At 38.2% G+C, this 14626-nt stretch overlaps 1 non-coding gene across 1 annotated transcript; it reads left to right on the forward strand.

Annotated features, from left to right (window-relative positions):
* Positions 1–13531: 13531 nt before the first annotated feature.
* LOC112746732 (small nucleolar RNA R71) lies at positions 13532–13639 on the forward strand. Its single transcript, XR_003174600.1, has one exon. It is a non-coding gene; the product is annotated as a small nucleolar RNA R71 (small nucleolar RNA).
* Positions 13640–14626: the final 987 nt, after the last annotated feature.

Genomic DNA, 14626 nt, shown 5'->3' on the forward strand with positions numbered 1-14626 from the left:
TCCAGCCTTTATTAGAGTATAGACCTTTAGTTAGAACACCCCTAGATATAGCTAAATAATATCTATATACATATATATACATACAACATCCTAGGCCCTGACCTATTCAAGAAGTCCCTAAGCTGGCACCCAGGCTAGCCTAGACTCTATACTCACCTAGTCCCTCTAAACTACTAAAGCGAGGGAAAGTACGTTCTAGGTCTTCAAAACTCAAGTCAGGTGGAACGTCACCAAAAGATAGAACATCATCTGCTACTTCCCTACACGATCAGACTTTTCCACAGGACGTCTCTCTGGTACCTCATGAAGTAGCCACACAATAGGAGTCTCGTACACAGGATTTAGGTGAAAGTTCACGTACAAACGGGGTGCAGACATTAGCTGGTCTCACAGTATTTACATATAAACAGAGAATGGGATTCACCCTAGACTCAGAAGACTACCTAGAGCGGAATCCTTTTCGCAAACGATCGTCAGCGAACTACGGAAAGGAACTCTTGCTTTCATCTGAAGGGGGAAGGGAGAGAGAAGGGGTAAGAACTGGGGAGTTCTTAGTAGGGTCGGGGTTATTAGTTAAGTTCATTAATTTCGTGTGGTTTAGAAGATAAATAGCAGAATACTGAGAAGCAGTAGACAGAAGAAACAGATAAATAGAGAAAATAGAAAGCAAAACACAAATAAAAGAATACAAGAGAACAAAACACAGACACAGTGAATAGAATACAAACAAAGAAGGCATACATTCAAACAACAATCATAACAGAGGAAATGCGCAACCAAGTATGATGCATGTCTGTCCTATGCAGGCCATGAGCTCACGTGTCGGTTTACACCCTGCAACCCGACATTACCCAAGAACTAGTCCTAGATATGGCTTATTTTCTGTAGGTGAACTTCGGCCTACAGAAATAGCACTCCCGTAAGTGAACTTCGGCTTACAGGAATAGTCTAAACACAACACAACAGCTTTCTATAGGTGAACTTCGGCCTATAGAAATAACACCTCTGTAAGTGAACTTCGGCTTATAGAAATGGTTTAATCACAACAACTTTCTGTAGGTGAACTTCGGCCTACAGAAATAGCACCTCTGTAAGTGAACTTCGGCTTACAGAAATAGTGCCCCTGTAAGTGAACTTTGGCTTACAGGTATCACAACTCTCTGTAGGTGAACTTCGGCCTACAGGAGCAACACCCTGAGATACACAATTGATATTCACTGTAGGTGAACTTTGGACTACAGGAATATCAACTTACTGTAGGTGAACTTGGGCCTACAGGACCTCTAGGGCCAATAGAAAAGCAGCAGATGAACATACAACAGAGCATCATACCACAAGGCTTAACTCTTTATTTTTATACTCGTCTCCTTTATTTTCTTTGTGATATTACTCTTTTCTCATTATCATCATTCATTATCATTCCCATTATTCATCATCACTTTCACATTCTTATGCAGTACTTCTTTCTTTCTCTGTTCAATCATACTATACAGACTTTACATCTTTCACTTTATCTTTTTACTCTGCTTTGATTAATCTTTTCTCTATATCTCTTTACTTTTCTCTGGTTACTCTGTTCTCTGTGTTTTCTTTACTCTGCTCTGATTTTTCTGCTTAACGTATGCATTTAAAGCTTATGTAAATTTCGGTATGAATAGTATGCCTGTCCCAAGTATAGGTTCATTAAGTCTATACTGAAACAGTTTAACTTTTCATATAATACCTAACCCTAGTCGCGACTCAAGAACTAACTATGTTGCCCTAGTTCGTTCACTAATTTCTGTCTGTTTTTCTGTCATTAAAACTTTACAGAATTTTCTTTGGTTTTTATCTTTTCTTTAACTTTTTATCTTTTCTTTATCTTTGCCTCACTATCATGTTATTACCACTCCCTAAGTGTTTTATGAAGGTAATTATGAGATTCTGCACTTAAAGTTGTCTTACTAAAGCTTTTACAGAAAACTGCCTTTTCCGCATTATTTTATTATTTTTATTAAAATATTATTTTTAATTAAATATTATTATTTAATATTTTATTATTATTTATTATTTTATTAATATATTTTCGAAAATTACCCCTTTTTAACTTTTAACCTTTAAAAATTCACTTTTTACCACCCGTAACTTTTGATATTTCTACTTTAACCACCCTAACTTTCAGAAATTACAAAATAACCCCCCAAGCACCAAATTAATTACTTCCTTGCCCTTTTATGAATCAAAAAGGTGTTCTTCATTGTTCTTCACCACACTCAAAGTGTTCTTCATGTTCTTCATAAATTCTTCAAATTCTTTCTCTGTTTTTACCCGTTTTTCAGTCTTTTCAGCAACCGATTTTTACCATAATTCAAAATAAAATTGCAGCCACTAAAACCCCATCTTTTCTACATAATTTTAACACAAATTGAACCCCAATTTAAGGTCTAGGGTTCGTTTTTCCAGCAGCCATGAAGAACACAAATTCAAAGTTGAATATCATCAAATTTCATCAAATTTTCACCAAAATTTCAACAAGAATTACTCATATAAACAATCAATTTCAAGCATAACCAAACCATATCATTATCACACAACTCAAACACAATCAATCAAGATTAAATTCGTCAATCCCTACCTTGATTTGCTGCTCCAAATTCGGTTAGACCTTCAGGTGGTCCTTAAGCACTTTTTCCTCCTAAAACACATCAAGAACAACTTTAAATCCACAAACTCTCAACTGACCAAATCTCCCTCAGCATGTTAGGAAGAGATATCTCACCTTAGACTTGCTGAATATTAATGTTTCTTGGCCCTCAAGTCAAGTTAAGCATGATTCCTAAGGAAGAACATCAAGAAAACACATGTTTTGCATGGTTTTCCTTGAAAACCGAATTGAAGAGGAAGGGAGATAGCCATATCACCTTATTTCCAGCCTTGATAAGTCACATGGTTATGTAGAGAAAGAAGAGAGGATCATTTTGGTGAAATCGGAGTTTTGATTTGAGTTTTGGTTTAGAAGAAATCAAGATTTGAAGATTAAGTGTTCATGAAGTTTTCTCTCTTTTCTCTCCTTTCAATTTCGGCCAAAATGATGAAATGAGACAGCCTTGGAGGTCTTGGGGGTGTAAGGTGAGTTGTGATTGGTTGGCTTGGAGGTGGATTAAAATAATATTAAAATATCTCTGGTGTACAACTACTAAAACTAGGTGTATCGGAACAATTGTAAAAACATCTCTAAAAATTATTTTCTGAGCTACTAGCATAAATGACACTAGTAACATATTTATTATGAGAATAGAACATGTATGATGAGGCCTTAGCATTGCTAAAGTCATCAGAGAGTGTTGGTGCTAAGCTGCACTAGTAAACTGTGAACCCGGTTAAACCGATTTTCTGTTTTTAACTAAAACAGACTAGGTAATCTTATAATATCATTCAAGCATCTTATAATACTAATATAATGATAATATCATCCTATTATCTCTCTTCTCTCATAAATCGAGTCCAGTTCATCAAACTGAGACTATTTACGAAAAACAGAATCAAAACTCCTAACCAATACGGTTCAAAAACTAGGTTCTTCGTGACCGCGTTATCGAGCTTGTCTCAACTAAGGTCCTGAGTTAAAGATAATATAATGACAATGAGGATTGAGATGCTTGATGATACAGAAGAGGTATTCCCTTTACTGATCTTTCGGAGAAATCCGTGTATTCAGAAATGATCTTGCGTACTCGAAAATCGGGGTTGTTACATTCTACCCTCCTAAAAGAAAATTTTGCCCTCAAAATTTAACATGCGCATAAGAAGTTATAGTATTATCTAGCACAAACAAAACCATAGTGTGGTACTCACCTCGAGTGGAAGAATTATATGCATTTGTGTTGCCAGCAGTTACGGTAAAAACCCTTCCTTATTGTTTTGGCCTTGCTGGATCTCGAACAAACCTCCTTGGGCAAATCCTAGCTATGTGTCCAGGTTCTCCGCAAGCATAACAATGGTTTGTCTCATACTGACATGGTATGTTACCATGATCTTTCCCACACCTTGAGCATACTGAAATATCCTGAATTTCCTGAGGTTGACCTCTTTCTTCCTCTCCCAGATTATTGTTGTCGTATTTGCCATTGTTACGAGCGAGAAAGTTACCATTTCGTTGATTCCTATTTTGGCGATGGAACTGACCACTGAACTTAAAGTTACGACCTTGAGGGGCTAGATCTTGAATAAAGTCTCTTCTTGAGGTTTCCTTACGATCTGCTCGAGCTATCGCCACCTTTTTCGAACATTCTTCCACTAGTTTACTTTTATTCACCAGTTCAGCAAAATTTCTTATCTCTAATAGAACTACTGAACTCATCAGATCCCCACGAAGGCCCCCTTCGAACTTCAAACACTTCCATTCTTCAAAGTCAGCAGGATTCCCTTGGCAGATCTTGGAGAAACGGCACAAGTCATCAAACTTACGGGCATATTCTGCAACAGTTGTGTTACCCTGTTTCAGCTGCATAAGTTCCATCTCCTTAGCGTCACGAGCTGCCCTCGGAAAATACTTCTTATAAAATTCATCCTTAAAAATATTCCAAGGAATATCGCCTTCATCTTGTTGCAACAGTCGTTGTATCCCCTGCCACCAATGCTCAGCTTCTCCTTCCAGCATATAAGTAACAAATTCCACGTGTTGGCCTTTCGGAACATGCTGCGCTCGCAGTGATCGTTCAATAGCTCGAAACCAGTTATCAGCATCAGTCGCAACGAGTGTACCTTTAAACTTAGGCGGTTTAACCTTCAGAAAAGTCGCAAGGGTCATAGGTCTTTCAAGATGCCCTAAGTTATTCTCATCATTCCCACTATCTTCTCCATGTTCATTCTTATTCCCGTTTCTCACCCCAAGACGTTCAACAGCCCTAGCCGCTACTACTGCAGCCTCACGCACTGCCTTAGCTACAGCGTTCATGGTAATCATAAACGTCTCCTGTTCCCTCTCGTAGTTAACATTAGGATTTCCTTCCCGTACGCCTCGTCTCCGTGAACCCATTGTAGTCTTGATCACACCAAACAATCATTGTTAAGGGGATCAGTCTTAACACTTCAAGTCAAGTATGAACATTCCCAGAATGAAAACACAGAGACAATCATGCAACACATATCACATAGATATCCTATAAGCATGAGACACACAACAGAGTATGCAATGAAGCATAGTCAGTCCACTCCCCAGGCTCTACTGGGAACGAACTGCTCTGATACCAAATTGTAACGACCCAATTTTCAGTACGCCTAGGACATACCAGAAACCGAGTGCTACTAATTTGTCATCCTAATTATTATCTATTATTTATTATATGAGCCTGATTCGTTGTTAAAAGCGTAGTTAGTTAGTGAGGTACTTTTTTTTTTTCTGAAAACGTTTGGATTAATAAACATAATCATTTATAATCAATTCACAAATAATAACAGATAAAACAGTTATAAGCAACCACACATAAATACATCACAAGTAGCTAGCAACATTCAGTTATCCAGCCTTTATTAGAGTATAGACCTTTAGTTAGAACACCCCTAGATATAGCTAAATAATATCTATATACATATATATACATACAACATCCTAGGCCCTGACCTATTCAAGAAGTCCCTAAGCTGGCGCCCAGGCTAGCCTAGACTATATACTCACCTAGTCCCTCTAAACTACTAAAGCGAGGGAAAGTACGTTCTAGGTCTTCAAAACTCAAGTCAGGTGGAACGTCACCAAAAGATAGAACATCATCTGCTACTTCCCTACACGATCAGACTTTTCCACAGGACGTCTCTCTGGTACCTCATGAAGTAGCCACACAACAGGAGTCTCGTACACAGGATTTAGGTTAAAGTTCACGTACAAACGGGGTGCAGACATTAGCTGGTCTCACAGTATTTACATATAAACAGAGAACGGGATTCACCCTAGACTCAGAAGACTACCTAGAGCGGAATCCTTTTCGCAAACGATCGTCAGTGAACTACGGAAAGGAACTCTTGCTTTCATCTGAAGGGGGAAGGGAGAGAGAAGGGGTAAGAACTGGGGAGTTCTTAGTAGGGTCGGGGTTATTAGTTAAGTTCATTAATTCCGTGTGGTTTAGAAGATAAATAGCAGAATACCGAGAAGCAGTAGACAGAAAAACAGATAAATAGAGAAAATAGAAAGCAAAACACAAATAAAAGAATACAAGAGAACAAAACACAGACACAGTGAATAGAATACAAACAAAGAAGGCATACATTCAAACAACAATCATAACAGAGGAAATGCGCAACCAAGTATGATGCATGTCTGTCCTATGCAGGCCATGAGCTCACGTGTCGGTTTACACCCTGCAACCCGACATTACCTAGGAACTAGTCCTAGATATGGCTTATTTTCTGTAGGTGAACTTCGGCCTACAGAAATAACACTCCCGTAAGTGAACTTCGGCTTACAGGAATAGTCTAAACACAACACAACAGCTTTCTATAGGTGAACTTCGGCCTATAGAAATAACACCTCTGTAAGTGAACTTCGGCTTATAGAAATGGTTTAATCACAACAACTTTCTGTAGGTGAACTTCGGCCTACAGAAATAGCACCTCTGTAAGTGAACTTCGGCTTACAGAAATAGTGCCCCTGTAAGTGAACTTTGGCTTACAGGTATCACAACTCTCTGTAGGTGAACTTCGGCCTACAGGAGCAACACCCTGAGATACACAATTGATATTCACTGTAGGTGAACTTTGGACTACAGGAATATCAACTTACTGTAGGTGAACTTGGGCCTACAAGACCTCTAGGGCCAATAGAAAAGCAGCAGATGAACATACAACAGAGCATCATACCACAAGGCTTAACTCTTTATTTTTATACTCGTCTCCTTTATTTTCTTTGTGATATTACTCTTTTCTCATTATCATCATTCATTATCATTCCCATTATTCATCATCACTTTCACATTCTTATGCAGTACTTCTTTCTTTCTCTGTTCAATCATACTATACAGACTTTACATCTTTCACTTTATCTTTTTACTCTGCTTTGATTAATCTTTTCTCTATATCTCTTTACTTTTCTCTGGTTACTCTGTTCTCTGTGTTTTCTTTACTCTGCTCTGATTTTTCTGCTTAACGTATGCATTTAAAGCTTATGTAAATTTCGGTATGAATAGTATGCCTGTCCCAAGTATAGGTTCATTAAGTCTATACTGAAACAGTTTAACTTTTCATATAATACCTAACCCTAGTCGCGACTCAAGAACTAACTATGTTGCCCTAGTTCGTTCACTAATTTCTGTCTGTTTTTCTGTCATTAAAACTTTACAGAATTTTCTTTGGTTTTTATCTTTTCTTTAACTTTTTATCTTTTCTTTATCTTTGCCTCACTATCATGTTATTACCACTCCCTAAGTGTTTTATGAAGGTAATTATGAGATTCTGCACTTAAAGTTGTCTTACTAAAGCTTTTACAGAAAACTGCCTTTTCCGCATTATTTTATTATTTTTATTAAAATATTATTTTTAATTAAATATTATTATTTAATATTTTATTATTATTTATTATTTTATTAATATATTTTCGAAAATTACCCCTTTTTAACTTTTAACCTTTAAAAATTCACTTTTTACCACCCGTAACTTTTGATATTTCTACTTTAACCACCCTAACTTTCAGAAATTACAAAATAACCCCCCAAGCACCAAATTAATTACTTCCTTGCCCTTTTATGAATCAAAAAGGTGTTCTTCATTGTTCTTCACCACACTCAAAGTGTTCTTCATGTTCTTCATAAATTCTTCAAATTCTTTCTCTGTTTTTACCCGTTTTTCAGTCTTTTCAGCAACCGATTTTTACCATAATTCAAAATAAAATTGCAGCCACTAAAACCCCATTTTTTCTACATAATTTTAACACAAATTGAACCCCAATTTAAGGTCTAGGGTTCGTTTTTCCAGCAGCCATGAAGAACACAAATTCAAAGTTGAATATCATCAAATTTCATCAAATTTTCACCAAAATTTCAACAAGAATTACTCATATAAACAATCAATTTCAAGCATAACCAAACCATATCATAATCACACAACTCAAACACAATCAATCAAGATTAAATTCGTCAATCCCTACCTTGATTTGCTGCTCCAAATTCGGTTAGACCTTCAGGTGGTCCTTAAGCACTTTTTCCTCCTAAAACACATCAAGAACAACTTTAAATCCACAAACTCTCAACTGACCAAATCTCCCTCAGCATGTTAGGAAGAGATATCTCACCTTAGACTTGCTGAATATTAATGTTTCTTGGCCCTCAAGTCAAGTTAAGCATGATTCCTAAGGAAGAACATCAAGAAAACACATGTTTTGCATGGTTTTCCTTGAAAACCGAATTGAAGAGGAAGGGAGACAGCCATCTCACCTTATTTCCAGCCTTGATAAGTCACATGGTTATGTAGAGGAAGAAGAGAGGATCATTTTGGTGAAATCGGAGTTTTTATTTGAGTTTTGGTTTAGAAGAAATAAAGATTTGAAGATTAAGTGTTCATGAAGTTTTCTCTCTTTTCTCTCCTTTCAATTTCGGCCAAAATGATGAAATGAGACAGCCTTGGAGGTCTTGGGGGTGTAAGGTGAGTTGTGATTGGTTGGCTTGGAGGTGGATTAAAATAATATTAAAATATCTCTGGTGTACAACTACTAAAACTAGGTGTATCGGAACAATCGTAAAAACATCTCTAAAAATTATTTTCTGAGCTACTAGCATAAATGACACTAGTAACATATTTATTATGAGAATAGAACATGTATGATGAGGCCTTAGCATTGCTAAAGTCATCAGAGAGTGCTGGTGCTAAGCTGCACCAGTAAACTGTGAACCCGGTTAAACCGATTTTCTGTTTTTAACTAAAACAGACTAGGTAATCTTATAATATCATTCAAGCATCTTATAATACTAATATAATGATAATATCATCCTATTATCTCTCTTCTCTCATAAATCGAGTCCAGTTCATCAAACTGAGACTATTTACGAAAAACAGAATCAAAACTCCTAACCAATACGGTTCAAAAACTAGGTTCTTCGTGACCGCGTTATCGAGCTTGTCTCAACTAAGGTCCTGAGTTAAAGATAATATAATGACAATGAGGATTGAGATGCTTGATGATACAGAAGAGGTATTCCCTTTACTGATCTTTCGGAGAAATCCGTGTATTCAGAAATGATCTCGCGTACTCGAAAATCGGGGTTGTTACATTTGGCTTTTTCTACTTGCTTTTTCTTTTTTTTTTTCGCCTATTTTTTTTTCTCTTTTTTTTTTCTGCAAGCTTTGTTCTTTGCTGCTTTTTCTTGCTTCAAGAATCATTTTTATGATTTTTCAGATTATCAAATAACATGTCTCCTAGTCATCATTCTTTCAAGAGCCAACATATTTAACATTCTTAAACAACAACTTCAAAAGACATATGCACTGTTCAAGCATTCATTCAGAAAACAAAAACTATTGTCACCACATCAATATAATTAAACTAAGTTCAAGGATAAATTCAAAACTCATGTACTTCTTGTTCTTTTGAATTAAAACATTTTTCATTTAAGAGAGGTGATGGATTCATAGGACATTTATAACTTTAAGACATAGTTACTAAATACTAATGATCATGTAATGAAGACACAAACATGGATAAGCACTTAACATAGAGAAAACGAAAAACAGAGAAAGTAAGAACAAGGAATGAGTCCACCTTAGTGATGGTGGCATTTCCTTCTTGAGGAACCAATGATGTCCTTGAGCTCTTCTATGTCTCTTCCTTGTCTTTGTTGCTCCTCCCTTATTGCTTTTTGATCTTCTCTTATTTCATGAAGGATAATGGAGTGCTCTTGATGTTCCACCCTTAATTGTCCCATGTTGGAACTTAATTCTCTTAGAGAGGTGTTGATTTGCTCCCAATAGTTTTGTGGAGGAAAATGCATTTGAGGCATCTCCGGGATCTCATGGTGATGAGCTTCATACGTCTCTTGAGATCCATGAATGTGCTCTCTTGCTTGCTCTATCCTTTTCTTGGTGATGGGCTTCTCTTCCTCAATGGGAATGTCTCCTTCTATGAATGCTCCAGCTGAGTAACATAGATGGCAAATAAGATGAGGAAAAGCTAGCCTTGCCCCAGGAGAGGGCTTTTCGGCTATTTTGTAGAGTTCAAGGGAGATGACTTCATGAACTTCTACTTCCTCTCCAATCATGATGCTATGGATCATGATGGCCCGATCCACAGTAACTTCAGATCGGTTGCTAGTGGGGATAATGGAGCGTTGGATGAACTCCAACCATCCTCTAGCTACAGGCTTGAGATCCAGTCTTCTTAGTTGAACCGGCTTGCCTTTGGAGTCAATCTTCCATTGAGCTCCTTCCACACATATGTCCATGAGGACTTGGTCCAACCTTTGATTAAAGTTGACCCTTCTAGTGTAGGGGTGTGCATCTCCTTGCATCATAGTCAAGTTGAACGCCAACCTCACATTTTCCGGACTAAAATCTAAGTATTTCCCCCGAACCATTGTAATATAATTCTTTGGGTTTGGGTTCTTACTTTGATCATGGTTCCTAGTGATCCATGCATTGGCATAGAACTCTTGATCCATTAGGATGCCGACTTGTTGGATGGGGTTTGTTAGAACTTCCCAACCTCTTCTTTGGATTTCATGTCGGATCTCTGGATACTCATTCTTCTTGAGCTTGAAAGGGACCTCGGGGATCACCTTCTTCTTGACCACAACATCATAGAAGTGGTCTTGATGAGCTCTGGAGATTAATCTTTCCATCTCCCATGACTCGGAGGTGAAAGTTTTTGTCTTCCCTTTCCCTTTTCTAAAGGATTCTCCGGTCTTAGGTGCCATCAATGGTAATAGAAAAACAAAAAGCTTATGCTTTTACCACACCAAACTTAGAATTTTTGCTCCCCCTCGAGCAAGAGGAGAAAGAATAGATGAAGAAGAAGAAGAGAATGTGGAGGAGAGGGGGAGGGGTGTATTCGGCCAGGAAGAGAAGAGAAGGTTGTGTTGTGTGAAAATGAGGAAGAATGGAGGGCTATATATAGGGAAGGGAGGGGGGTAAGGTTCGGCCATAAGGGTAGGTATTGGGTGGGAAATTGATTTTGAATTTTGAAGGTAAGTGGGGTTTATGAGGTAGGTTTATGGGGAAGAGTGGATGGATGTGAGTGGTGAAGTGGTGATAGGGAAGAGAGATTGAGGTGATTGGTGAAGAGTTTTGGGGAAGAGTGTTTATGGGATTTTGTGAAAAAGGGGAGAGAAGAAGTGAGTGGAGGTAGGTGGGGATCCTGTGGGGTCCACAGATCCTGAGGTGTTCAAGGATTTACAACCTTGCACCAAATTAGGCATGCAAAATGCCCTTGCACACAACTCTGGGCGTTCAGCGCCAGATTGGTGCTTGTTCTGGGCGTTGAACGCCCATTTGTTGCCCATTTCTGGCGTTGAACGCCAGAACCATGCTTGTTCTAGGCATTCAGCGCCAGCTCTTCTCCAGGGTGCAATTCTGGCATTCAAACACCCAGATGCTGCCCATTTTGGGCGTTCAGCGCCAGAACCATGCTCTGTTCTGGCATTGAACGCCAGCCAGGTGCTTCTTACTGGCGTTTAAACGCCAGTAAGGTCTTCCTCCAGGGTGTGATTTTTTTTTCTGCTGTTTTTGATTCCGTTTTCAATTTTTATATTTATTTTGTGACTCCACATGATCATGAACCTAAGAAAACATGAAAAACAAATAAAAATAAAATTAGATAAAAATTGGGTTGCCTCCCAACAAGCGCTTCTTTAATGTCAATAGCTTGACAGTGGGCTCTCATGGAGCCTCACAGATATTCAGAGCATTGTTGAGACTTCCCAACACCAAACTTAGAGTTTGGATATGGGAGTTCAACACCAAACTTAGAGTTTGGTTGTGGCCTCCCAACACCAAACTTAGAGTTTGACTGTGGGGGCTCTGGTTGACTCTACAATGAGAGAAGCTTACTGTGCTTCCTCTCCATGGGTACAGAGAGATATCCTTGAGTTTTAAACACAAGGTTGTCCTCATTTAATTGAAGGATCAATTCTCCTCTGTCCATATCAATCACAGCTCTTGCTGTAGCTAGGAAGGGTCTTCCAAGGATGATGAATTCATCCTCATCCTTCCCAGTATCTAGGACTATGAAATCAGCAGGGATGTAAAGGCCTTCAACCTTTACTAACACGTCTTCTACTTGTCCATAAGCCTGTTTTCTTGAATTGTCTGCCATCTCTAATGAGATTTTAGTGGCTTGCACCCCATAGATTCCCAGTTTCTCTATTACAGAGAGGGGCATGAGGTTTATCCCTGACCCAAGGTCACATAGAGCCTTCTCAAAGGTCATGGTGCCTATGGTACAAGGTATTAAGAACTTTCCAGGATCTTGTTTCTTCTGAGGCAATGTCAGTTGATCCAGATCACTCAGTTCATTAGTGAACAAGGGAGGTTCATCTTCCCAAGTCTCAATACCAAATAATTTGGCATTTAGCTTCATGATTGCACTAAGGTACTTGGTAACATGCTCTTCAGTAACATCCTCATTCTCTTCAGAAGAGGAATACTCATCAGAGCTCATAAATGGCATAAGGAGGTTTAATGGAATCTCTATGGTCTCTAGATGAGCCTCAGATTCCTTTGTTTCCTCAGAGGGAAACTCCTTATTGATCACTGGACGTCCCAGGAGGTCTTCCTCACTGGGATTCACGTCCTCTCCTCCCCTTACAGGTTCGGCCATGGTAATTAATTCAATGGCCTTGCACTCTCCTTTTGGATTCTCTTCTATATTGCTTGGGAGAGTACTAGGAGGGATTTCAATGATCCTTTTACTCAGCTGGCCCACTTGTGCTTCCAAATTTCTAATAGAGGACCTTGTTTCATTCATGAAACTCACAGTGGCCTTAGATAGATCAGAGACTAAGTTTGCTAAATTAGAGGTATTTTGTTCAGAGTTCTCTATCTGTTGCTGAGTGGATGATGGAAAAGGTTTACTATTGTTAAACCTGTTTCTTCCACCATTATTAAAGCCTTGTTGAGGCTTTTAATCATTCCATGAGAAATTTGGATGATTTCTCCATGATGAGTTATAGGTGTTTCCATAAGGTTCACCTAAGTAATTCACCTCTGCTATTGCAGGGTTTTCAGGATCATAAGCTTCTTCTTCAGAAGATGCCTCTTGAGTACTGTTGGATGCAGCTTGCATTCCATTCAGACTCTGAGAAATCATATTGACTTGCTGAGTCAATATTTTATTCTGAGCCAATATGGCATTCAGAGTATCAATTTCAAGAACTCCCTTCTTCTGAGGCGTCCCATTACTTACAGGATTCCTCTCAGAAGTGTACATGAACTGGTTATTAGCAACCATGTCAATGAGTTCTTAAGCTTCTGCAGGCATTTTCTTTAGGTGAATGGATCCACCTGCAGAAGTATCCAATGACATCTTAGCTAATTCAGACAGACCATCATAGAATATATCCAGGATGGTCCATTCTGAAAGCATGTCAGAAGGACACTTTTTGGTCAGTTGCTTGTATCTCTCCCATGCTTCATAGAGGGATTCATCTTCTTTCTGTCTGAAGGTTTGAACATCCACTCTAAGCTTGCTCAGCTTTTGAGGAGGAAAGAACTTGGCTAAGAAAGCCTTGACCAGCTTATCCCAAGAGTTCAGGCTATCCTTAGGTTGAGAGTCCAACCATACTCTAGCTCTGTCTGTTACAGCAAAAGGGAAAAGCACGAGCCTGTAGACTTCAGGATCTACTCCATTAGTCTTAACAGTATCACAGATCTACAAGAATTCAGTTAAGAACTGAAAAGGATCTTCAGATGGAAGTCCATGGCACTTGCAGTTCTGCTGCATCAGAGAAACTAGCTGAGGTTTCAGCTCAAAATTGTTTGCTCCAATGGCAGGAATGGAGATGCTTCTTCCATGTAAATTGGAATTAGGTGTAGTAAAGTCACCAAGCATTCTCCTTGCATTATTGTTGTTGGGTTCGGCTGCCATCTCCTTTACTTGTAGGAAATTTTCAATAAGGTTGTCTCTGGATTGTTGTAATTTAGCTTCTCTTAGTTTCCTCTTCAGAGTCCTTTCAGGTTCTGGATCAGCTTCAACAAGAATGCCTTTTTCCTTGTTCCTGCTCATAAGAAAGAGAAGAGAACAAGAAAAGAAGAGGAATCCTCTATGTCATAGTAAAGAGGTTCCTTATTGTTAGTAGAAGAAGAAAAGGAATAGGGGTGAAGAAGAATGAAGAATCCAAACACAAGGGTAAGGATAGGAGCAGTGATGTGAGATGAAGAGAAGTGTTAGTAGATGAACAAATAATTAGAAGGAGTTGAGGGAGAAGGATTTTCGAAAATTATTTTTGAAGAAGGGTTAGTGATTTTCGAAAATAGTTTCTGAAAAAGATGGTAGTTTTCGAAAATTAAAATCAAAAATTAAAATAATTAGTTAATTAAAAAGAAATTTTGAAAAAGACGAGAGATATTTTCGAAAATTAGAGAGAGAGAGTTAGTTAGGTGGTTTTGAAAAAGATAAGAAACAAACAAAAAGTTAGTTAGTTAGTTGAAACAAATTTTGAAAAGATAAGAAGTT

Source organism: Arachis hypogaea, chromosome 14 (assembly GCF_003086295.3).
Source record: "Arachis hypogaea cultivar Tifrunner chromosome 14, arahy.Tifrunner.gnm2.J5K5, whole genome shotgun sequence".
Lineage (NCBI taxonomy): Eukaryota > Viridiplantae > Streptophyta > Magnoliopsida > Fabales > Fabaceae > Arachis > Arachis hypogaea.